This window comes from Ictalurus punctatus, chromosome 6, assembly GCF_001660625.3.
Source record: "Ictalurus punctatus breed USDA103 chromosome 6, Coco_2.0, whole genome shotgun sequence".
Classification (NCBI taxonomy): domain Eukaryota; kingdom Metazoa; phylum Chordata; class Actinopteri; order Siluriformes; family Ictaluridae; genus Ictalurus; species Ictalurus punctatus.
The window spans coordinates 29,146,659-29,172,971 of NC_030421.2; the positions used below are offsets into that span (position 1 = coordinate 29,146,659).

A 26,313-nucleotide genomic window follows, 5' to 3' on the forward strand; every position below is an offset into this window, starting at 1 on the left:
TTAATAAATGTCAAGTCAGTGTTCAGTGTGTGACTGGCAGGGATTTCTGTTGTAAATTACAACTTTTCGATGCTTTTCATTATTATATTTTCATTTTCTTGTGCATTTACTTTCTTTTAGGAAGTTGTAGGGGGTGAAGTTTGAGCCACTGCATTATCAGCTGGTAAGATAAAGATGATAAAGGTAAGACATTGGCAGTGACAAATTTGCCTTTGTGATGATACCCTTCAGTGTGTTAAATGCTCACTTACACTTATTCTGGTGTCAAAATAATACCAAATATCACAAGGAACCATTAGGCATTGAATAGCATTACTGTAATATTGTGGGTGTAAAAACATATTTGAAGGAAGAACAGTATTATAGTTTCTGGTTCAATATTCAGAAAATATCTATATAATGGCAACAAACTACAGCAAGAAATATAAGAAAAGGACACAAAGATTAGGTGACAAAAAAAAACAGAAGATAAAAGCTTTCTCTGTCTGTGCCTGTTTGAAGTGTGGAGCTATGATTTCTGTTTATCCGAGATGATGGCACATGGATATAGTTAATAGGCTGATACCCTTATTTGTATCTATTTGCTAACTAATCCATCAGCGAAATAAAACGTTTCTGTGGTTAAGTTAAAATCATGATATTTAAAATTCGATCTTAATTTATTTCTATGAACCTTCGATTGGCATACAATTGTGTGCCACTTATATGACATTAACAAATAAGTATGTAAGGTCAAATATATTTTAGACAAAGGTAAACCGTCCTTCACGACAACCTATTTGCGTGTGTCAGGTAAATCATTCGAATTATTTATTAATAAAAACCCATTCGTAGCATCTTAATAAAAATAAATATTTTTGCCGGTCCAAGCCAGTTCTTTTTGTATTAGTATTTGTGAAAGCATTTAATGTTTCATGCCTGAAACATCATTTTCCATGAGTCGCTTTTATAGGTTTTGAAAAATGCCCCAGAAAAAACCTTTTAGTCCCACAACATTCACTCTTATGATATATTTGGAATATTCAACAAGTCACATGTTTAACGGAAAGTTGCATTAAGAAGATAATGGGCGGAAGAAAAGTATGCGCACTCTTTCTTTTTTCCTTATTTTCATTGATACTGTGATGTTGACTGACGAGATGACTTTAAAGTACCAGAATTATAGATTTAAAGTAAATTAACTCTGAAGAATCTTCTTAATGCCCTCATGTCACTTGCATGGGTTCTAGGTTACCACATTTTATGTATTAATCAATAATTTATATATATATATATATATATATATATATATATAGAGAGAGAGAGAGAGAGAGAGAGAGAGAGAGAGAGAGAGAGAGAGAGAGAGAGCATCTATTTATGAATGAATATATAGTTGTATCCATTTATAAATGTATTTCTTTCTTAAGAAATTTAAATTCAATATTGAAAAATGATTATAATTTTTTAGAAGTTTCATTTTTGAGAGTCACAAAGACTAAATGGCACCCTGATCTTTGGCTCGCCCATTTAAATTCCATACAGTCCATGTTAATACATTGCTGCATTACAGAATGTGTTGGCTGCTTTTATTTTAGAACCGTGAATGCTATAAATGGACAATGTGTTTGCTAGTAATTAAAGGTTTTTAGGTGGAAGTTCTGCAGTGGATGTAGGTTAAATAGGAAATGGAGCAGACAACATCAAGTATTTATATGACCAAATAAAATGCGTGTGCGCCCATATGGGATATTAAACGACGTATTTCGCTTTTATAGAAATTGAGCAACAGCTGCGTGTTGCTTGGAACTTATTTTAATCTGCCTCTCCAAGTAATTCACACTTGCACTAGAATTTCACTGCCTTAATTACAACACATTTTTCTAAGAGTGATTTCATTTTTTTTTTTTTTTTTCTTTTCTCTTTTGAACTTCCTCTGTTGCTTTAAACATTGGTTTTGGATACAGGGCCAACCATTTCCCCCTCCATACTTATTCGCAGATGGTATGTGATCACGGTATTTAAGCTGTGACTCCTGATAAAAGAATGCTATCAAGAAGTCAAACCCTTTTAATATGGAGTCCAAGTAAAACAGTATTTTGCAAAATGTTTCTCTTTCAGGTCTCTACAATGGGAAAGGTTATCCACGGAGAGTGATTCGGAAATTATTGGTAATTTTTCAATATCTGTGTGTCATAAACATGCCGACTCGATTAAGTATTTCCTGTATCAGGCAAAGATAGCATGTGTGCTGGTGTTATGCCTTTAAGATTATGATAAGGCGACACTGAAATCATTAACGGGGCTTAAAACAGGAAATAGAGAATGGAGGAAATTTACCTATAAATTCGTTACTCGGGTTTAACTGGAAAACCAAAATTGCGTAATGGCACTTAATGTGACTTGTTTTCCTGAGGCACCGGTAGTTGTGAAACGTGCAAATACAGGAAGGCGAGATCATAAAATACTGCCTCACAATCTTGATTCTTGTCACTGTAATTTAAAAGCAGCCCATATCAGGGTTTTAAGCAGTGCCTTGAACAATAATATTAGTGAAACAGAATAACTGAAAAAGTTAAAGGATATAATAACGTTACTACAAAAGAGCCAGTAGTTTTGCAGCCGATGTAGTAACTATAGTTACACTGGTTAAATTATTTATGATCTGGAAATGTAGTAAATTAATGTTTATCACTGTTTTATTTTGCCACAGTCATATCTTATTAAACTGATATATACGACCATAAAATGTTGGAAACTTTTTTTTTTTCCCCCCACTTCCTTTTGAAATACCACAGTCTCAGAATCTTTCCAGCTCTGTAAGTATAGAGGATCTGTAATGGATAGTATTCATTAAGGCAAATTACCCATGGTTAATTGCTTCAGTGAAGCACTGGCTCTGGGGAGCTGTTCCACAGCTGAGAGGAGTGCTGTGCGCTATGCTCTTGGCCCACGAATGCAACAATCAGCCAGCGTGTCTGAGGGAATATGGACAGGAATTGTCACTCGGCTGACAAACCACCATTCAACAACATCAGCAGCATACATAAAAGTGGAAGAAATTCATTCCACGACCAGTGTGGGAATGCAGTAAAATGTATTTTCCTGCAGCCCACTTTTCCACACTTAAGCCTGGAGGCATGGAAATTAGCAAAAGGAAGGGTTTGCATCTCAAGAGACATGGCCAACTCAAATGGCCTGTGAATCCTATTGGCACAGTGATTCATCATGATGCGGGATGACGTCACCACAATGAATCATTCTCACCCGCATGACACCAATAGTGAACCCAACATGGTCTACCTCGATATAGCGTAGCATCTCTCACCCCCCCCCCCCGATACTTTTTATTTATTTTGTTTCCATCACATAACATGGAATACATTAACAGACTCCAAAAAAATTCTTCAAAACCTTGAAAATCAGCCTGGAGAAGAAGAGCAAAGAACTGGGTTGTCCATTTTGGAGCACAGACGATTTCCCTCCTCCTCCCCCAAGTATGACCCTTCTGACAGAGGGTGGGAACAGCTCCAAGTCCATAACCCAATGCCACATCAAATCAACCATTTCCTCGCACGATAAGAAGGCATGGACAAGCTTTACAGATCTCCCGTAAAAGTTGGAAAGAGACGTTTAGAAGTCCCATGTTCTTGGCAGGGGCCCTGTTTTAGCCCCTGAAAAGCGTCTCGCATTTCGTCCTCTGCGTTCAGGGATGTTAACTTCAGTCCCATGTTGTGTGGAATAAGCTATGCTGTTTCCTCTACATGAAAAATTCATGCATGCAACTTGCTCTGATTTATTCACCATATTTCATGAAATGTATTTTGTTATGCCTCCGAGCACCAAATTCGAGAGCATGACAGTCAATAAGCGTCCTTGCTGAACTGCGTATTTAGCAGGAAGGAAGTTGAATTTCGGCAGACAGAATTCAAAGTCCAGGGGGCAGTGAGCCTGCGTGGACAGGCAGCTGTGACGGAGGGATCCAAATTTGAGAAGTCAGCACATGAAAAGAGAAGGCGCATACGGCTGGAACCCGATACTTCCTGAGCGGAGCAGAGCTGAAGGGAGGCCTAAATCAGGCACGCTCGTTTAGAGCACCCCTACTCACCCCTAGCCACGCTTGTTTAGTGAGCCCTGATTTCTAAAGACTTCTGACCGCTCTCCCCCTCTTTCAGCTTCCTGTCAAAATCATGAATTTCCTGTCTGGTTCGCTTCCCCCCCCCTTCAGACATTAACACCGACAGGCAGGTGTGCATATGATACTCCCTTTACTGCGCTCGGAATACTAACATTATTGCACAGATCACAGGGTTGAGTTTATCAATATTTCATTTCAGATACATCAGGAAAACACCAATGTGTAGGTTATATTCTTTTTTTTTTTTTTTTTATGAGTGGTAGTGGGAATAATTGACTGAAATAGAGCAGATGTAGTGGAAGTTCTGAATGTTAGATGCATGTGTAGATATCCTTCATTAATTGAATTAGGAGTGCGCATATATAGAGCACTGGCTGTTGTAGTAAGTCGTACTCAGGAGACCCAGAAGCCTTTAGAGCGTTCCTTTGGATCGCCTCAGCGTTGCGTGACAGTGAAGTGAGGATCCTGTCCTCAGTGAATTCCATGCTGAAGTATATTGCTCTTGTGGTTTCCAACCGTTTCTGAAGTCTTTGAGCAGGCTGTTGATTTATAATCTCAGATGTCAATTCTTCACAGTGACACTCCACTGAGATAAACTCTGCGCTCCAAGTCTTCTCGATATCAAGCCAAATTGCAGCTCTTAATGGGGGATAAGAAAGGGCCTATTCATTAGATTTACTTTAATGTATAAACTTTCACCACAGTGTAAGAGTGAGTGTGCAACAGAGCTTACAAATGGCTTTTGAACTGAAAGCGTGGGTCTAAACTTCAGTGTATTCATTGTAACGAAACATTTTTTTTTCTCTCTCTCTTTTTAAAAAAATAATCATTCTGATTAAGTCCTTAAAGACCTCTGAATTGAAGCAACATTTTGTTATTCGTGCGTTACAGCAGATTTTTGACATTTTTCTACAGTTGATTGAAGATAACAATCTTTGAGTGTTGTGGTCGGAAAATATTCTGTAACCTTTACGTTACAGCACCAAGTCTTCAGTAATGTCTGGATCGTCATTACACTGTTTACCTTGTTATTTACTGCACATTTGGGAACAAGTCATTTTTAATAGTGTTCTTTCTCTAAACCCCTGTATTCCTCTCTTCAGTCCACAGGACATCCACCCATTAACACAAACACTCCCTGTAATTTACTCATCATCAAGGCAGGATTCTCACTTTACTGAGGTCATCTTGCTTCTCATTTTCTCGCCCGCACATCAGCAACGTGGTGCTCCAGAACCACATCCCTGTACTTTAATGTACAGGATAAACAATCGAAAAATAGTGAGAACAAAGTATCAAGTTTTGAAAGAGATTTAGAAAGAAATCGTTTACAGAACCACAAAATAGTGTGATATTTGGTGTCCCAGGCCAGATTTGGACTGTATACTCTTCAAACATTTCTTCTGTCATCCCCCTGGAGGAAAGCTTTGGAGATTCATACAGCAGGGTGCTTTCTTATCGGAAAGGGTTCCACGTAGAAACTTTTAGGCAAGCTAAGAAACTGCAATTATCCAGTGAGCCCTCAGAAGTCCCCCAAAGACCACTATTTTAGAAAGAAAAAAACCTTAGTTAAGGATACTTGGCTTCTATTTGGAAACATTTCAGACAGAGAAACAGTCGGTTGAAGGGCGGTTGAAAAAAAAACAGCAACCCCACAACGTATATTGGTTCTTCCAAAGGAACAACCAAAGGACCTTTAAGGGTTATTTTACGTAGGGAAGTTTAATAAGTTTCAGAAAATGTTTCCAACAGATAAAAATCATAGTGATTTACTAAAACCATTTTCATGCACGATGTTTGATTTCAGACTTGATTTCAGAAGAGCTCTGCTGATTCTCTGGAGTAACCCTTAAATGTTATACTGTCTGTAGAGTCCTACAGAACGTGTTCCCCTATTTGAATACACTCCTAGGGGGGAATAGAACTATTCAAGGTTCCTCAACGGAATTTTAGATACTTAAGGGCTATTTGCTTCCTAAAATGGTTCTATATGGAATCCTCCACAGAGAAAGAGAAACTCTGTGTTGTAGGGCTCTGTTTAAAACTTCTACGTGTTCCTCCCAAAGGACAACCAAATAACTCTTAAGCATAATAAAACAGTTACAATGACTAAATCCACTCTGACATGTGATCTTAGTGTCTAACTCTCTTGATCTGGTATTTGAGTCAGGTTTGAGTGAGATAAGTGATAATATCAGGATGTGATAAAGGTTTTTTTTTATGGTTCTATGGGTGCTGTTGTCTTCTATTTTTGCCGGGATGCAGTGTCCGCTTGGCAAACTACCATTTGCAGTGATGGGGAGGGGACGGAGATAGAACTGAACTAGGGAAACAGCTGGACCTGAGCCCAGCAACGTTCCACAGATCCGAGCTAACTTCTGCATTGTGGCCAGCCAGCATCTGACTTTTCACTCATCGTTAAGTGAAAAAAAAAATCAAGCTGATTATCAGGAGTGATTTTGAAATCCGCATAAAATTCAAACTTTTATAAGCGCTGTGTAGTCATGCATGACTTTAGAGGATCCTGTAATGAGTATTTACAATGGTGTTACCTCAGACCACATGCAAGAAGGCGTATTAGGGGTGAAATAGCTAGCAGGTTTAATAGGGGGGAAAATGGAAATTTATTCTAAGATGAAATTAAATATCTTTTGCTACAAGGGTCAGTATTAACGTTTAATGTCACTGCATGTAATGTATAAATGCAGCCTAGAGATCTGCTGACATGCTTAGTGGGTATGAAAGCACATCCAGCACTGTAAGGCTTCAATTGATCTCTTTAGCTTCCTAAGAAAACATTGGAGAAATCTAGAACCCTTAACAATCTACACAACCCTCAAGGCCACGGTTCTCTGTGGATTCCCATGGGTCCGTGATGTACTGTTTATCCATGTGGTCCCTACCTGTATTGCTTTTTAAAAATGATTTTAAAATGACATGATGCTAGTGGAGATTGCTATCAACAAGGTTATTATGGTTAAATTCACTCTAACTGCAGTTTTTCAGAAATAATAATAAATATTAATGTTTCAAATATACATCTGGATGAGATAAGTTCAGGAATAAAATGCTCTAATGGTTCAAATAAAGGAATGATAGGTGCATATTTGCCTTTTGTTCTTACAATTAAATCTGTGCCGGACAGTCTTAGAAACTATTTTACGCTGGAACTCAAATTTTTTTTTTTTTTTTTTTTAAGAACCTCTGCCCTAAGAACCTGTTTTTCTAAGAGAGACATGATAAAAGTACCCAAATTCTTTATCCAAGTAAAAGTGCAAGCATGCATCTAAAGAAAGAACCTGTCAAAAACACTTGAAGTACAGTTTTAAATTTTTCAATCAAGTAGAAATGTGTAAACCCTTACAATGCTGAAAAAAGAAATCTGCCTCAAATCACACACCGATTTTAGTTACCGATGGTAACATTAGCTAAGGCAATCTAACAACAGCTTTATTCCTAATCTCTCAAATGTTAGCTATATCTCTCATATCTCTGAACATACTGTACAAATGAGCTGAATGCTAATAGCCTCAATAAATACTAAAGTGTTCACAGTGACAGATAGATGACAGTGATGGGTATTAGGTCTCATTTTTCCATTACATCTGTTGAAGTTTAGATTTGAGAATGCAGATTAACTCCCTGAAGCTGTCTGATGATAAAAAGTCACATGGTACCTTTGAAATATATGATTCTAGAGAAATGTAGAATACAATCTTCCACTGAACCTTGAAAATGGCTTTGGACCAGTCTGTTGTTTAAGTGGACACACGAGTACTTGTAGTGCTTGACAATTCCAACATCCTCATCCATGATGATCATGGGCTTGGTTGCAGTTCTCGTCCTTCCAAAATCCACCACCATCTCCTTGGTCTTGTTTATATTTAGGAACAGATTATTCCTGTTGCACCACTCCACAAAGTTATCCACCAGTTCCCTGTACTCTGACTCCTGCCCATGTATAATACACCCCACCACCACCGCGCATGATGTGTAGAGTCATCAGAGAACCTCTGCAGGTGGCATGATTCAGATTTATACTGGAAGTCTGAGGTGTACAGAGTGAACAGAAATGGAGACAGGACAGTCTCCTGTGGCACTCCTGTGTTGCTAACCACCACATCAGACAGGGAGCTCCCCAGCCGCACAAACTGGGGCCTATCTGACAGACAGTCAGCGATCCAAGAGCTGACACCTGTTCTGAGCACCCATTCTCATTGGGTTCCCATTTGAGTCTGGTTCTTCTCAAGGTTTCTTCCTCGTATCATCGTATGGAGTTTTTTCCTTGCCACCGTCACATCTGGCTTGCTCATTAGCTATAAATTCATACATTTATTCAACTGAATTGACGTGAATTTCTCATTCACGGTGTTGGATGAGACTCCGGTCTAAAGGTACGTCCACATGTACAACAATTTTATTGCTGCAAGTTGCCAGCCATTGTACTATGAAGTCGCCAGTAGGCATTCCTACTACTGATTGCCATAGTAACATTTATTAGTGGGTGGTGAAATTAGCATTCCACTTTTGACAACAAACCTTTTTTTTTTTTTTTTTGCCGCTAAAATTAAAAATTCTGGAGAGAGAGAGCGTTTGTATATAAAATTCACCACTGTATACAATGGCAAGAAAAAGTATGTGAACCTTTTGGAATGTCATGGTTTTCTGAATAAATTTGTCATAAAATGTGATCTGATCTTCATCTAAGTCAAGGGTATTGACAAATATAATGTGCACAAAAAAAAAAAAATACAAAATAAATTCTGATCTTTCATGTCTTTATTGAGAACAGTGAAAAAAAAACCTCATAGTGCTTGTGGGAAAAGTACGTGAACCCTTGAGTTAATGACCTCAAAAAAGCTAACTGGAGTCAGGTTTTAACACACCTGGAGTCTGGTTAAGAAAATGAGTTTGGAGGTGTGGACTACAGCTACTTTGACTGGTAAAAACCCCTCAAACTTTTGGAGTTTGCTCTGCACAAGAACCACACGCTTATGTGAGCCATGCCTCGCCAAAAAGAGCTTTCAGAGGATCTACGATCAAGAACTGTTGATTTACATAAAGCTGGCAAGGGTCACAAAGTGATTTCAAAGACTTTAGAAACAGTTAAGCAAACATTTTACAAATGGAGACACTTTGGGACTGTTGCTATTCTACCAAGAAGTGGGCGCCCAGTCAAAATGACACCAAGAGCACAGCGGAGACTCATCAATGAGGTAAAGAAACAACCCCGAATGACAGCCAAAGATTTGAAGGCATCATTGGAACTGGCTAACATCTCCGTTCATGACTCTACAATATGCAAAACATTGAGCGAGCAGGGGTATCTACGGCAGGACACCACGAAGGAAGCCACTGCTTACTAAAAAGAACATTGCTGCACGCCTGAAGTTTGCAAAAGAGCACGTTGACACTCCACAGCGGTATTGGCAAAATGTTTTGTGGACCGATGAAACTAAGATTGAAGTATTTGGAAAAAGCACACAGCACTACATCTGGCGTAGAAAGGCACGACATATCATCATGAAAACATCATCACAACCGTAAAGTATGGTGGAGGAAACATCATGATTTGGGCCTGCTTTGCTGCATCAGGGCCTGGCCAGCTTGCAATCATTGAGCTGAAGATGAATTCCCAAGTATATCAGACAATTCTTCAGGATAACGTGAGAATGTCTGTACGTCAGCTGAAACTGGTGATGCAACAGGACATAACACCGGAGCAAGTCCACAACAGAATGGCTTCAGAAAAACAAACTCCGCCTTTTGGAATGGCCGAGTCAGAGCCCAGACCTCAACCCAACAGAGATGATATGGAATGACTTGAAGAGACCCATACACGTGAGACGTCCAAAGAATATGACCGAGCTAAAGCAGTTCTGCCAGGGAGGGTCAACCATTTATTAATTCTAAGGGTTCACTTACTTTTTCCACTGCCATTTTGAAATGTTTAATGAGTGTGTTCAATAAAGACATGAAAGATCAGAATTTATTTTGTGTTATTATTTTAGGCACATTATATTTGTCAATACCCTTGACTTCGATGAAGATCAGATCACATTTTATGACAAATTTATGCAGAAAACCATGAAATTCCAAAAGGTTCACATACTTTTTCTTGCCACTGTATATGCATCACAGGCTGTGAGATGATGGAGAAGCCATTGTGGTCATCTATCTGTGGCAAAAGGGCAAGCGCCGGACTGTCTGGGTCCACGAAACAATTCGGACTTGCGAGCAGCATGGTGGATCCCAGATCACGTGCGCTCTACTGTTCAGTGATATCTCGGTGGTTAAGACGTCGGGCTACTGATTGGAAGGGCGTGAGTTCAAACCCCAGCACCGCCAAGCTAACACTGTTGGGCCCTTGAGCAAGGCCCTTAAGCCTTAACTGCTCAGATATATAAATGTAAGCCGCTCTGTATAAGGGCGTCTGCCAAATGCCACAAATGTAATGTAAATGTACTGTCTTCAGCGGTCAGTCACTCATGTCTCTGGATGTCGCCATTTGTCATTGAAAATGAATGGTCTCCAGTCACTGCAAGTCGCTCTGTGTGTGAACGTACCTCTAAGTAATTTCGCACCGTTTTCCAATTTTATCAATTCACTCTGTGTTTTATGTCATTTTGTTTTTAATCTCCTCCTAATGCACTTTGCCTGTATTTATGTATATCACTTGCCATTTTGTATGAAATGTGCTGTACAAATAAATCTGCCTGGCCTCAAAAGTAGAGATTTTGGTGAAAATATAGTACGGTATAGTCACCGGTATTGGTTTAAAGAAAAACAAAGTACAGGTACTTGAAAAGCAGAAAACCGGAGGTGGGAACTACTTTGTTATTTCCCACCTCTGATGATTGTAGACCCCCTCGCTGACTGTGACACTGCCAGCACTGCCTGAGGCATCATGTGCAATCATCCCCTCTATCATAAACACTCTTATGTTTTAGTTAGGTTCAGACCCACCATGGTAAACAGGAGGCAGAAACATACGGCATGTGTGCAAGTGGGTGTTTATACTGTTATGTGTATGTGTATGTGTAATAGAGCCGGTCTAGGCTGGTAATTGCCTTTGTGTATTTTCTTCTGTCGGAGCGTGAGGAAGGGAACCAAGTGCGCTCGGCCCAATTACGCTTCTCTAATGCACTGCGTAAACATTTCAATTCGTAGTGCGTTCGTATTTATCGCAACGCACTTCCTACAGTAATGGAGGTCATATTTCTCAGATAAAAAGGAGCTTGGTTGGGGAAGAGGATACAAAGGAGGGTAGGGTGTGCTTTGCATGCAACCGATTGCTACACACTGTTATTCTTCGCTCAGCGTTTGATGGGTGGGAGGTTTGCCAAGGAGGTTGTGTGTGTGTTTATAGTGTCAAATGCGTACCACATGTGGGATCAAGTCTGCTCTTTCGCCTGCTTCCTCTCTCTCGCTCTCTTTCTTTCTCTCTCCATTACCTCCTCCACCATAAACAGTGTGTCCTGGTGTACAGGAGTGCCCTTCTTTTCTCCATCGGCATTGCCATGCACCTGCTCAGGCGGGATCGAGCACATGTTGTAAACATGGATTTGGGTATGGTACATGTATATACTGCTTATTATGTGGAATAGGATTCATATGGCTCTATTTTTTATTTAACAGTGTGGAAGATAAAAACTATTAGTACTATCATTCTGAGAAGTTTTGGAGAAGTGATATTTTATATATTTATATATTATTTATATATATATATATATATATATATATATATATATATATATATATATATATATATATATATATATATATATATATATATGCGCAATGATTTGCAGATCTCAAACCCATATGTTATTCACAATAGAACATAGAAAACAATCGAATGTTTAAACTGAGTAGATGTACCATTTGATGGCTGCAACACATCTCAAAAAAGTTGGGACAGGGCAACAAAAGGCTAGAAAAGTAAGTGTTACTTAAAAGAAACAGCTGGAGCTTAATTGGCAACAGGTCAGTAACATGATATAAACATGATATATGCAGGGTATAAAAAGAGTATCTTAGAGGCAGAGTCTTTCAGAAGTAAAGACGGGCAGAGAAAAACTGCGGATACATCTTGTGGAACAATTTCAGAATAATGTTACTCAATGTAAAATTGTGAAGACTATAAATATCATCATCTTCAGTACATAATATCATCAAAAGTTTCCGAGAATCTGGAGAAATCTCTGTGCACAAGGGACCGGGGTGAAAATCAATATTGCATGCCCGTGATCTTCGGGCCCTCGGGCGGCACCGCATTAAAATCAGGCATGGTTCTGTAATGGAAATCACTGCATGGGCTCAGAAACACCTCCAGAACTCGTTGTCTGTGAACACGGTTCTCCGTGACATCCACAAATGCTGGTTAAAGCTCTATCATGCAGAGAAGAAGCCATACGTGAACATGATCCAGAAACGCCGCCGTCTTCTCTGGGCCAAAGCTCATTTAAGATGGACTGAGGCAAAGTGGAAAACTGTTCTGTGGTCAGACGAATCGAAATTTGAAGTTATTTTTGGAAACCATGGACACCGTGTCCTCTAAACTAAAGAGGACTTTAGAGGAGAGGGACCATCCAGATATTTTCAGCGCTCAGTTCACAAGCCTGCATCTCTGATGGTATGGGGGTGCATTCGTGGCTATGGACTGGGCAGCTCGCACATCTGGAAAGACAACATAAATACTGAAAGGTATATACAGGTTTTAGAGCAACATATGCTTCCATCCAGATTCCATCCCATCTTTACTTAGAGACTCTGCCTCTCTAAGATACTCTTTTTATACCCAATCATATTACTGACCTGTTGCCAGTTAACATAATTAGTTGCAAAATTTTACTCCAGCGGTTTCTTTTTAGTAACACTTTTCCCGCCTTTTGTTTCACCTTCCCAACTTTTTTGAGACATATTTCGGCCATCAAATGACCTTTTTTTTTTTTTTTTTTTTGTAAAATGGTTCATTTCCTCAGTTTAAACATTACATATGTTTTCTATGTTCTATTGTGAATAACACATGGGTTTATGAGATTTGCAAATCATTTACATTTTACACGGTGTCCCAACTTTTTTGGAATTGGGGTTGTACACACACTATCTGGCATTCGTTAATAAACCACACCAAACCTTTAGTTGATTACCTTTCAATAACAGCATGCTCCATAGTGATTTATTCCTCTTCTCCCATTTATTCAGGAATGACACACTGTACTTTTTATCCATTTAAAGTTACGTTTAATGTTGTGAAGAAGCCGTGAGACACTTATTCTTTAGAACAGCTAGAAACAGTTGTTCAAGCTCAAAGGTAATACAGCAAAAACTGCAGCTTGTTATGTTACACAGAAACCACTAATTATTCTGTTCCAAAGACTTTCCCCATCACAGAAAACCTAAAGTTATCGCTTTACCTTTGACTATTACAAAGCACTGACACTGGAGACTCCTTCCAAAAATCTTCACACAAAACGTTATCACATCAACACACGACGTTTTAAAATACGTGCATATTTACGCATCCACCATACTTGTTTTTTTTTTGTTAGTTTTTTTTTTTATAAAGTTGTTGCTATAGGAACAATCAAATATTAGTACAAGAGGATGAATATTAACCTTGCAGCAGAACGTGTCCGAGCTGAGCCGTTATCGACAATTAATATTTTCGGATTCCATTCAGAATCGACTGTTCAGCAGCTCTGTGGTGTAAACTTCCGCGGTCTCATTTGACCGATAACGCTTTCTTGAACACCCAACTGCCTCACAGTTCTCCAGGACGCCATTGCCATGTGCTTTTACTGTGCCGTACAGTGACCTCCGTGTACCACAGAATTTGCATTACTACATATATAGCTTCCTTAAACTTTGATTTATACTTGTTTCATGCATGTTTCATTACTTCACTTACAGAGGGTCTTGATTTAAAAAATTCAAGTTTAAATCATACTCTTTCATTGCAACCACTGGACACCGTTGCCCTAGAGTCTGACAGTGTCGTAAAATACAGTAATGAAAGCCTGAGAGCACAGCATGCTCTGATAAATAAAGGCACCAGGCCAAATGCTCAGACCCTTTCGGCTTCCTGCTCTGCTGCCACTCACTCACCTAATTCATTTGAAGAGCTCCGATAGCTCAGATCGAGAAGTACAGGAAACAAAAAGGTGAAACGAGGCCTGGTCTCATTCTTCATGGGGAAGTAAATATGCTTTCGGTATCATGGTGTCCACCAGCCAGCTGCCTGGATAAAGAGCCAAGCCCGGGACATAGGACAGATGTTACGGCAAATGTGCTTCCTCGATGAGGTTTATTTATCCGACCTATTTATACACACTTTGTTTATTTATTTCATTAGTCCTCGTAGTGCCTGTCAGCAGGTCACTTCCATTGAGAAATTAAGAGTGTTTACAGTCCCCCCCCGACCAAACACTTGCACGCACATTCCCAATCCCAGCTCTACGAATGGCAGAGCATTTCCTACTGAAACCAAAAAAGGCCGACGTACCACGCCGTTTCTCGTGAGACGAAGGGTACATTACAGACCTGATGTTTGTAATGTTTGTCTTCAATGTTCGCATGACCAACTTATTTAGAAACACAAGTGATTTCCATTTATTTATGCATTTAACAGTTAGATCAGCTGTGTCATTTTATTTTAAACTGTAGACAAGTCTGCAGACATCATCAGCCCACTTCTGATCAAGGCGCAGAACCATCTTAATCTGGTCCCTGCAGCCAGATGTATTCAGATGTATCGTCCTGTTGAATATTTCAATTCCTCGTTTGTTTCCGACAGCTGCCGTTCCTGCAAAATACATACAGCGGGTCCTAATAGCTTCCTTTCTACGATGAAATCGCCATCACGAGACTCGACCGCTTTGGAAGTGTGACCCGATTCAGCAGACATATTCAATGATATCCTGTCTTGCGTTTATCCATGATTCTGATGAAATGCAAGTGTCCAGATACATCTTCATGCCAACTTTATTTCTCCAATATGGAGGTTACTATGTGAACAAAGCCAGGCATACTCACTGGACTTCCTGACTATAACAGTAATTCTGGACTAAATAATATGTTGTTTGAAATCTGTCTATTTTAATCTAGAACTAATTTTAGCTTGAATAAACCAGGCATTCAAATATAAATAAAATATGACAGATGAAAGGACTTTATTGATGTGCACCGAAGACGGAAATCTGAGCACGGAGCTTTTTAGCAGTTTGTCAACGTTAAGCAGTTATTGGTTGCTATGTGGCCCACCATGTCACCTCCTGAGGCGCAGAGGGAATGCCGTGTGCGCTATTTCCCTAGCTCCTAATTCAAAGCATCTTTCATCGAGCGAGGCTCTGAAAAGGATGTGGCTAAAACAAATAAAAGAATCATAAAGCGGGGATCAAAGCAAGCCTGCAAATCCATTCCTTCTGGGTGAAGAGACTTTCAAATAAAAGGATAAAAAAAAAAAAAAAGGGAAAAATCCCACATCCCGACTACACATCTCATGGAGCAGGTCACTGTCGAATGTGTGCCTACGTTGACTTGATAGAATGGACACCATGAGGTCTGGATTCCAGTCTCTCCGTTTCAACACGTTCCTCCTTCGTCATAACTCTGATCAAGCCTGCAGGGGATGCTTTGTATGTGTGTATGGGGTTGGTAGAGACAGATGTAGGCACGGACATGTGACAATTATAAAGCACAGGCCACCAGGAAGACGATAATGCTCACAAAGCCTGGCCGAGAACATTTGGCTTGCAGAGGTCGAGCGACATTTGTGAAGATGTCTCTCATCGCGGCAGTCTTTTCCTCATCTGCCAGAGCCGAGTGGTCTGGTCCTCATCCTCACATACAGCTTGCTCTAATGTAAGGGCTTCACTGTGACGCCTGCATTATGGACATGAAGCAGCGACCAAATCCAGACCAGCGTGGGCCTTTCCGCGCATCACATACTTACAGCATGAGTCCTCTTCTTCACTCGTAATTTGCAACTGCTGTCAATTTACAGTCAATTTACAATATGTAACACTCTCTGTCTCATGACACGTTTTCTTCATAAAAGAAGAAAAGACGTTACTCAAGTCCATATAGAAAAATCAAACGACGCGAGTGGGTGGTACAAAGCACTGTTAATTGTTGGATTTATTTCACAAAGGATTAAAGGAATGTCCCCCGCCCCCCACATAAGCCACATTATGACAAACTTTCTGCTGAAAGACAATCTTCAAACCTTCCATACACCAGAAACATATTAAGATGGTGAGAAGTAAGTATTGCAAGGTTACATCTCAGTTGTATTAAATCTTTAGCTTTTCCAGGAAAACAAAAGAGACACTGTATGACAGTTTCTGCGTAAATCCAAAAAAAAAAAAAAAAAAAAAAAAAAAAGAGGCCTTTGTAATTACCACAAAGGACATACCAGTGGGGTAAGACAATAAGTCATCCAGCAAACATACTCTGATGTTGGTAAACGATCCAAGCACTTTTTTGACTTGTGGTCTGTCTAGGATCGGAGATGAACAATACTGCTGTGTGGTGGATTTCTGACCTTTGTATCATGACTATAAACAGAAAGGAATAAGGCTTATGTATAAAACTGACATCGCATGATGTAGACCTCTTTGTGGACTTGTAGTTTCACAGCAATTACGTAGTGACACTAATATCCTCTGAAAGCAACCTTCAAATGCAAACAGTTTATGCCAGTCAGATTTAAGTTAGGCGAAATTATGATAGTCTGTTTCACTTACAGCATGGACCAAAAAATAAATAAATAAATAAAAGCTGCTCTTTTCCTCCCCCCTCCCCCCCCGATGCATTTCTGGAACTTCCGTGCTCCGCAGAATGACGGGAAAAAGTGGCGTAATGAATTCCAGCAGGATGAATAAAATGTAAATCTGATCCACTCGGCCATCATGGAAGTGTGAATCAGGTATGCCATGGAGCAAGGGGCATTGTGTAAGAATGATCCGCCAACCCCTGCTGAAAGTGCTGTGCAGGGTCTCCTCTGATGCAGTCTTCCAACCTTGAAAAGGAATCGTTCCCAGCTATTAAAATACCTCCAGAAATATGGGATGCTTATCAAATAATAAGAACCACATTGGGCCATTTCCCCGCCAGCCTGGCAAGGACTTGCTCAGGCGATATCTTCACCTCTCAGGTCTCCTTTGAAGTGCGCGATCTTTTGTGGGCTCTGCGTGTCTGGGATTGCAACACACGAGCCATTCGAGCTCACCGGAGCACGGACCGCTTAAGGGTCAGGACCCTGTTGCAGTCTGTAGTCACCTCTTATAGCTTACTGTTCTTTCTGCACTTCTGCCAGGACATATGATCAGCTGTCAGCACGAGGGTGAAGAAAAAAAAGAAAAAAAAAAAATCACAGATACAGCCATCTCCCAGAAGGAGCTTTAAAATCTAGAAGCTACATTGTGAAGCGTGTTTTGGCCATTTCTGTCTTCCGCCGTTACGAAGAGAAGAAAAAAAAAAAAAAACCCCGAAAAAACCAGATGATCGGTTCTACTTTCTGAGAATAAGGATGAACAATCTAGTTTGGGGCTTGGGTCATCTTCATATAAACAGCATAAAATATTTTCCACGCTGCTCTTTTTCCAGCATCAAATGGTTGAACTAATTTAAATAGAGGCAAACGGCAGGAATGCTCAGATAAGAGCCATCCGAATCGGTTGGCATCAGTTTACTACTAATTATTACTGTGGACAAACATTTTCATACAGGGCCATTCAGTTTTAAGAATAAAGTCTAATCATTAAGCAGTGATATGAGAGAGGAGGAAGTGCCGGTAAGGGATTAGGGCAGGGTAAGCCAGGCAGGGACAGATGCCTTTAACAGTGTATGAGGAAATAAAAGACGACGTCCAAATGACAACTACAGGTGGAGTGTGCTTCACAAACCTGCAAAGATAAATAGCGCTTATTCCAGTTCCAGATTTTTTTTTTCTTTTTCAAATAATACTGTAATATCTCTCTCTGGATTTAAAAGACAAATTCAGTTACATTTTATTTGAATAGTGGTTTTAACAATACAGCTTGTCACAAAGCAGAAAGCCGGGTGTAGATTTAGATCCATAATGAGTAAGCCAGAGGTGACAGTGGCAAGAAAAACTCCCTGAGATGACATGAGGAAGAAACCCAGAGAGGAACCAAAAGGGAAGACATGCTCTTCTGGGTGACACCTGATAGTAGAGTAGTAGAAGAGTAAAATGCCAACCCCACATTATCCTTTATAATAAAAATAATAATAATAATAATAATAATAATTGTTAAAAAAAAACCTTACTCTGTCAATTACACCCCTACTCTGCACACTTTGCTTTTCTAGAACTCAATTAAAAGATCTCGTATGGTAGCACTACTTGTATTGTTCTCCGCTTTGCTTGCATTTCCTCATTTGTGAGTCGCTTTGGATAAAAAAAAAAAGTGTCCGCTAAATGAATAAATGTAAAGTCAAAGAGTAGTAAGAGTGTTCTCAGATTTGTCCCGAATACTCGAGTCTGCATCATTCTGGGCTCACACCACATAAGGTGAGCTAATTACAGTGCTCCAGTTCTATGAAAGTCTGGTTTTATATATCAATAAGGAGTTCTGTCTTGTCATGAAACTTGAAACAGGAAGTAACATGGTAAGCTGAACCAATCACCTTACTCAGATTGCAGCACCGAGACTGGATAGCTTCCACACGTGATGTGGACTGCACACCATTCGGTTGATGCGAGCCCTAGTCCACTGTTTACAAGAGAACCAGGGATTGGTTCTCTGGCCTGCTCCCAGGCTCGAAAAGAGATTTCCAAATGTACCGAACTCTCTGGCCAAATGGCTCAGAATCTGGGAAAAAAATGCAAATGTGAAAATGACCTAAGTGTGTGAAAGGATGTTCAGCATGAGCATATTGTGAATAAGAGTCCTTGGGATAAACACAGGACAGTGTTTATGATTACAGCAGCAGTTCTTAGGTACAGGTCTATAGTATCCAGGTGAGATTATCCCCTGAAGCAAGTTTGGGGCATAAACTGGTTAAGGGAAGTGCAAATCTTTAGGCTATGCATCCAACATCCAGCTTCCAACAGCAGAAACTGTACTTAGAGAACCCAGTTTCTATTTCTTGTGTGTTGCCTGTTACTATCCCGAGCGGTGTTTTCCCCTCTAGTCTACAGAAATAACGTCTATATAAGAATGCTAACTGAGGTTTGGTAAATACTACTGTGGCATGCGGATGCAAGAAAGGCCGCCTGTCTTTGACATTTAAGTCAGTCGTACGTTCACAATCACGCATGCATTCCTCATGCATGCCTCATATTCTTCGTGTCCAGTCCAAAACGGCTCCCTCATGCAGCTCTTTCAGGAGGAAATTATTTTTCATTGCCCCTGAAAGAAAAAGCCATTGCCAAGCACTTTTTTTTTATAATTCGAGTTGCCAAATATTTTCCAAATCCCCCAGGAACCGTTTTCCTGCCCTGCTCCAGACGAGTGAGGCTTTGAGATCAGGGTCAGTGAGCACCAAGGACCGAACGATCTTCTTAGCTAGCTACATGCAGCACTGAAACATTCTATATACTTTCTAAAATAACCTAGAACTCCTTTCATCTAGTTCTTTTCACCATGGCAACATTTTTACCAAGCTCAGGACCGTGATTTGGGAAATGTCATTTTACAACTTTCATAAATTCTCTCTTTTTTTTTATGTCCATGTAATCTGTCACATCTTATGTAATGTGACTCTAAAATAATTACCAATAACCACTTTGGCCACATTCTTTGTACTTGTGGTCTCTTTTGAAGAGTTTGTTTTTGTTCCACTTTTATGTAGTTGAATTATTATAGCTTTCATATAAATGTTGCAATTAAAGAGAATGTTAGGTTACCCACATACATTCCCATTTGGCCAGACAAACTTGAGACTCTCATGCAGGGAATAATCCTCAGGCTACATGCCATGCTTCTCAAACAGCAAATGGATCGATAGTGGAACAAAATTCATTTTAATAGTGTGAATCAGTTTCTGATCATGCAGTGACTCACAGGTTGTAGGTAGAACATCCAATACGTCCTGTTACCATACACGTCACCCACAAAGACGCTTTAGGAGTGCTGTCAAACTGACTGCTTCGATTTGACCCCTATCAAATCAACAAGTAGAGGGCAACTCCCTTCTTAATGATTCAGAACCTGACCCAAAGTAGCCAGAATTATTCCCATAGGTATGCAGCAAGCCCTGAAGTGTCTGGTGTATGTCTGGTTGGCTTCTCTAGCTCACACCCGATGTATCATGGAATATGATGAGCCATTGATCCTGTTTTTTCTCCATGGAAGCACTTTCATCCTGTTTCCTGTTTCTGTGATTCTCTGATTGGTGTTTATGTTCTGCAATCTGTTTCTCATAATCTTTCGCTTTTTTCAACCTTTTTCTCTTTCCTTTTCAAATATTTTTTTTTAATTTAGGAAATAATGGTGGATTAGGGGCTAAAGCACTTGGCAGCAGTTGAAACACAATAGGAAGTGCAACACCTTTGGCAGCACGAGATGCTCTGGCAATGTATAGTTCCGCATCACTCGAGACCAGATGACCGCTAGTGATGTGACGTACTGCTGAGGGATTCATATAAGAATCTATAAGAATACTATTTATAGTCGACTGAATTGTATTTCTAAGGGTGTCGCTCTGCATATGCTTCCTTTGATCCTGCACATATGCAATTAAAAAAAAATATATCTGCCCTCGCCACACAGCTTGCTTTGTAATGCTTAAAGTATGCCTTTTCCTCTTACTGTGTCTTCATGGGAAATTAAAGTGATACCGCAATGACTGTGACCTTTCACCAAGCCTTGAGGCTTTCTGCAATTAGCAGTTCCAGTCACATGGCTTCTGTGGAGGCTCTCACTTTGTTCTCATATACCGCTTAATTATGGGCCCTAACCTTGATAACATTTAAGTCCAACATTTAAATTTCAGTCTCCGCTTTGAAGTGAACAAGTGCCGGAATATTTTATGAAAGGGGTCCGGTGCTTTTTTATTGTTAGAAGAATTTCCTACGTACTTTACAAATCACTCTGTGTGCAGGCAGCTGGATAATTTGCACACTCTGGCATGTAGCCCTTATCGATGTTTTCTTTTTGTGCTTCAATGCATGCATGCTTTACATGCAAATGCCTGCTTGTATCTTGGGCATAGAGAGGAAAACAGACTGGCACACTCCCGGTGTGGGATCTCAGGGGACATCACCCCTCAGCCGTGGCACCCCCCTCACCCACCAAATTGTCCTTTTCACGGAAACCAAGCAGGCCTTCAAATTGTTTTCAGATGTGAGCTTTGGGTTACAAGAATGTAGTGTGGCTTCTCTCTCTCTCAGAGGTTGAATTAATTTATTGCTGCATATTAAAATGCTTCAAGAGTCTCCCTGGTTTTAGATTTAATATATGTGCGTGGGTGGCAATTTCCTCAAAGCTTTTTACGGTTTTGAAAGGATGCGTGTGTAGGGTATGTGGAGTTAGGCCTGTTTTCTTCAATTAATGGTGCATGCTATTTTGCTTTGCTGGATCTGAACAATCAGGAGACTCCTAATTAGCTGATTCATCAAAAAGAAATTTCCACATCATGAATGTATTTTTTTTTTTTCAGAAAAGAAATCTTCATGCATGAGCACATACAGCATTTATTTTCAGGGTACTGCAAAGCACTTCACAGTCTTTCAGCCTGTAACACACTGTTTCTTATAAGGTTTTCTTTTTAACTATTTCTTTGGCAAAATCACAAATTCTTTTCTGGGAGACATTTTTTTTATGTAGATAGGTGCATGACTTTAAACCTTGAGAGTTTTCAAACAATGTATGCGTGTGTGTATTATACACACACACACACACACACACACACACACATTTAATAAAACATATTGCACTATTATTTATTCTGAGGGAAAATCTTCAGGTTTTTATTAATATTGGTTTAACCCCTAAATAAAAATTTTTTGTGGGAAAATAAAACTTAATTTCAGTAAGAAACCGGTGCCAGTAAAGCTGAATTTAGAGCTCTGTCAAAAGGAAATGGGCAGAACAAGTGTGTTTTTGGGGTCTGGTGCGTTTTTTGAATTTTTCTTTCCTCAAGATGTTTGTGTTGCTGCTCATTCATTCTAAGGCAAGGCTGCTGATGAGCCAGGATGCACAACTGCCAGATTTTGGATGCCACACCTGACTAAGATGGAGAACATTATTTATATTTCATTGTGCTTCATTCCATTGTGTTTGTGCATGCTGCTTCAGGTCCTGACTCAGTTTAATAGTGTTTTATAAAAGGATGAGTCAAAGAGCCTTAGTCATTCACTACTCACTGAGGCAAGGAAAATATCTATAAAAACAAAACAAAACAAAAAAAAGTGTACTTCCTGCTCTTATTGAGTTAGAGCGTATCTGTTAAAATGATGAATTATTTTAAAAGCTTAGTCATAGTTTATGATCAGCTAGTTAATTGAGGAGTGCATTATAATTATAAGATTCATTTGCCAGATTTTAAGAGACACAATAAGTTTGACTTTTCCTCCCTATTTAATTTTTCCTGTTTATTTCTTTTTCCTTTAGATTTCATTGTTATAGCATTCGCTATTTTTGTCACACAGCTACGTAGTCTGACCAGTCCATCGCAAACCGGTCTGAAGACGTGCGAACTGTTCAAGAAACAGAAAGAAGAGTCAATCTTGAGGTAATGACATTTTCTTTAGACAGCAACAGTGTGTCTTTATAATCTTACGTTTTATATGAATATCTTCCTCGTGCCACACGGATAACCTAAAGATATCCCAAAAACGGTGGCAGTGTCTCACCTTTTCTTCAGTGAACAATCTCACCTGGATACTGTAGACTTGTACCTAAGCACTGCGGCTGTAATCGTAAAGACTTTGATACTCACACTGAACGACCTTTAAACACAATTAGCACTGATTGACTTGATAGTGTACAGTTGTAGAAGATCTGATGTCACTCAAAGGTTTCTTCCTCATGTCATCTCAGTCACCTCACCTCTGGTTTGCTCATTAGGGATCAAAATCTACATACAGATTTCTGGGAAGCTGCTTTGTGACCATGTATATTGTTCAAAGTGCTTTATGAAGTTTAAGTTGATGATTAGGACAGTGTTGGCCTACACTAACCCAGTATATAAATATATATTCATACTGCCAGACTCTTGTCTTAACCAAAGAATTTCATTCATGCAGATTCTCTTATTCCTTCAATTCACCTATGAAAGATGATACAGCTCATACTCTGACAAACAAACAAAAACAGGGACAGCTATTAACACAGCTGCTGTATTCTTTCCTCGGTGACCCCACAGGCCTGGTCACTATTCACGTTAGCGCCTGGCTGCACCTGTGCAGTGGACGTACAACCCATTGGTCTTTATCTCATTGAGTGCCAAGAGAAGAACAGCCTAATCATTCACATATGTCCTGTCAACACGATCGTCTGTCTGAAGGGTCTCTTCACCTTCTGCAGTCCAGGGTGAAACGTCTCAGTTTCTACCTCATCTCTCTCGGTTTGCACATCCTCAGGAGCCCGAGAGCTTTGACCCCCTGAACCATGAGGCCATTCAGCAGCTCTGTCAAGAGCATTTGAGATCTGGAGGAACAATCAACACCCCCCTCCTTAGCCTCATCCACAGAGAAAGAGAGAGAAGGAAGAAGGGACACTTGCTTGCAAGTCATCAGAATGTAGTATGTCAGCTCTGTAAAGCTGTGGCTCAAACCTTTGCCGTCTCTCTTGTGGTGTCCTTGCCCAGCCCACGGGTAGACTGTTTATGCAAGTGGATTTTATGCACATGATGCTTTTTCCAGACAGGCCGAGTGATGGAGAGGGCCGGAAAAAGAGAGAAAAATGTCCTGTAGTTTTAATGAGAGGAAGACGATGTGGTTGAGAGTGTCACGGCTTTGCTCCCGAAGGGGCCGCTGTGTGTGCTGGTGTGGATGGCCATGGTATCATGGTATATACACTAATTCCCCACTATAAAGCCAAATATCTTGACCAGCCATCTTTCTAGTTGTTTCCCATAGAGCATGTCAAAATCAACTTCGAAATTCTCTTCTATGCTTAGGAAGGTGCTCGTCACATCCAAATGGCAGTTGCCAAACAATTTTAAAAGTCATTCCTTACAACTTGGGGACAAGATTTGTGACATGGTAAATCTCCTCACCATATCCAGGCCCTTTCCGAGAGATCAGAGGAAGTAGAAAATGTGGTAATCAGGCAAATATGTTGGAATCCAAGGGGGCCAATCAACTGACATCATTACAGAATAGAACTGAAGAACATCTGATTGGACTTTTCAGTCTGATTAAAGCTCGGATGTAAAGCTGCTATCTGCCAAAGTGTGATTAGATTTAAAGATGACCAATCTCCATGTAACTGTAAGGCTGAGGCTATACTGAAGCACGCTAAATGGTGGCACCATCTAATTATGTGTAGAACAAGGTGGATTTGTTTCTTGGTACAAAGTGAATGGTTATGTAATGACCTTGGATTAGTAATGTACGCCATTAGCTTTATAGTTGCTCCTAACTTCCTAATGCAAAAGGAATTTGGTAAAAATTCATGCAAACTACTAAATTAATCCAACACAAGCTAGATAGGTTCCATTAATTCTGCATGAATTGCCTAGGAGTTATAGATGACTCGAACATGTGATTTGAAGCTGGATAGGGAACTTCAATAATGATTTCAAATCATTATTATTATTTTTACAGTGGTAGAAATCACAACTTTCCATTAAGTCTGTTATATGTCTTACTGATGTTTTACAGTTACTAGTGACCGATCAAATCAGTCACTTAAAATAACTGGGTTTATTCCAAACCTCAGTAACTCAAAAGCATGTCAACCTAGACCTTGAACCTCGTGTTTTCTGTCAGTGGATGTATAATATCCAGGCTCTCTTGCTCTATGGCTCAGATAAACAGGTAGAATATTAGTTGTATACATTTGAATAATTTGATTCTGTTCATTAAAAGTAATCCGTGCTGGGGATCCATGCAATTTATTTTATATAGGTCCCAGGCTGTAAATGATTTGATTTAAATAAATAAATAAATGGGGGGGGGGGGGGGGGGGGGGTAATTTCTGTTACAAAAGTAACAGAAAAACTAACAGTAATTTTGTTATAGGTCAATATGTTCATGTTTATAGCCAAGTGCTTGGTTACGAACCACATATGCTAATCTGTAGAATAATGTGTGTTAGATACAGAGTAAGTAACACACAAAATATCCAGATGGCAAAATTAATTTTTGCATTTTGTTGTCATCAGTAAACTGTTCTGATGTCCAAACAATTGCTGAAACTCAGGTATTTAAGGTTTAAATATGTATGCTACATAATAGCCTACCAGTCTTACACGTTGTTCTATAAGCCTTAAAACTTCTATCCTAATTTATTGGACACTCTTTTCTGAATCAGGATGTTACACGAAACTGACAGGATGACTTTCGGTTCATTTTAGGCTTCTTTGACAAACTTCAGTATCAGTTACACTGAAAATGATTAGCCACAAAGAAATGATTTCATATCCGGAGGCTGCTGGAGCAGGTGTAGGGCAACTGAAGGCAATATGCCTTTAATCCTTTGTGCATTTACATTTCTTGTTTTCATCAGCATAATTCTAAATTCAAGAAAGACGGCTGCAGAACTCAGGGACTAATTGTCCACAGATGTGTAGCTGCACTGGACTGAAGACCCAGAGTTTCACACACTCCAGTCTCCTGGCCTAATCAGGTTAGGATTTTCTTCTAAATTAGGGCTTAGTTTGGTTTCCTCATATGGAGTAATATTCAAGTTTAACAGTCTGTATAATCGTAATGGTTTGAATAATACATCATACTTTCTTGAAAGCTTTCTCCACTGATAAAACTGAAACTGCTGTTTATTAACTAAACTGTTAACTGTTTCTTTATCGTGCACCATGTGTGTCTGTAAATGCATCTGTATTGTATGATACAGTTTAAGCTAAATAAAAGAAAAATAAATAGCTTATATAAAAGTTTGTCCCCAGCTAACCATGCTCATCACATGTGTTTCTGAAAAGTTCCCTACATACAAACTCGATGCCTGTGTGTTATTAAATCTTACAAAACAAAATGATACAATTTACATCAAACGTTGAACAAAAGTGGGTTGCGTGCATGTGTGCGTGTGTGTGTGTGTGTG

The 26,313-nt window shown here is 39.6% G+C and overlaps 2 long non-coding RNA genes across 2 annotated transcripts in view; one reads left to right on the top strand and one right to left on the bottom strand.

Annotated features, from left to right (window-relative positions):
- LOC124628239 (uncharacterized) lies at nucleotides 1–26,020 on the top strand. The gene is made up of 3 exons (XR_006982627.2): nucleotides 1–183; nucleotides 22,699–22,819; nucleotides 25,762–26,020. It is a non-coding gene; the product is annotated as an uncharacterized LOC124628239 (long non-coding RNA).
- The window catches only part of LOC108266783 (uncharacterized), a 52,126-nt gene that overhangs the window by 9,247 nt on the left and 16,566 nt on the right, over nucleotides 1–26,313 (bottom strand). The window lies entirely within an intron of this gene.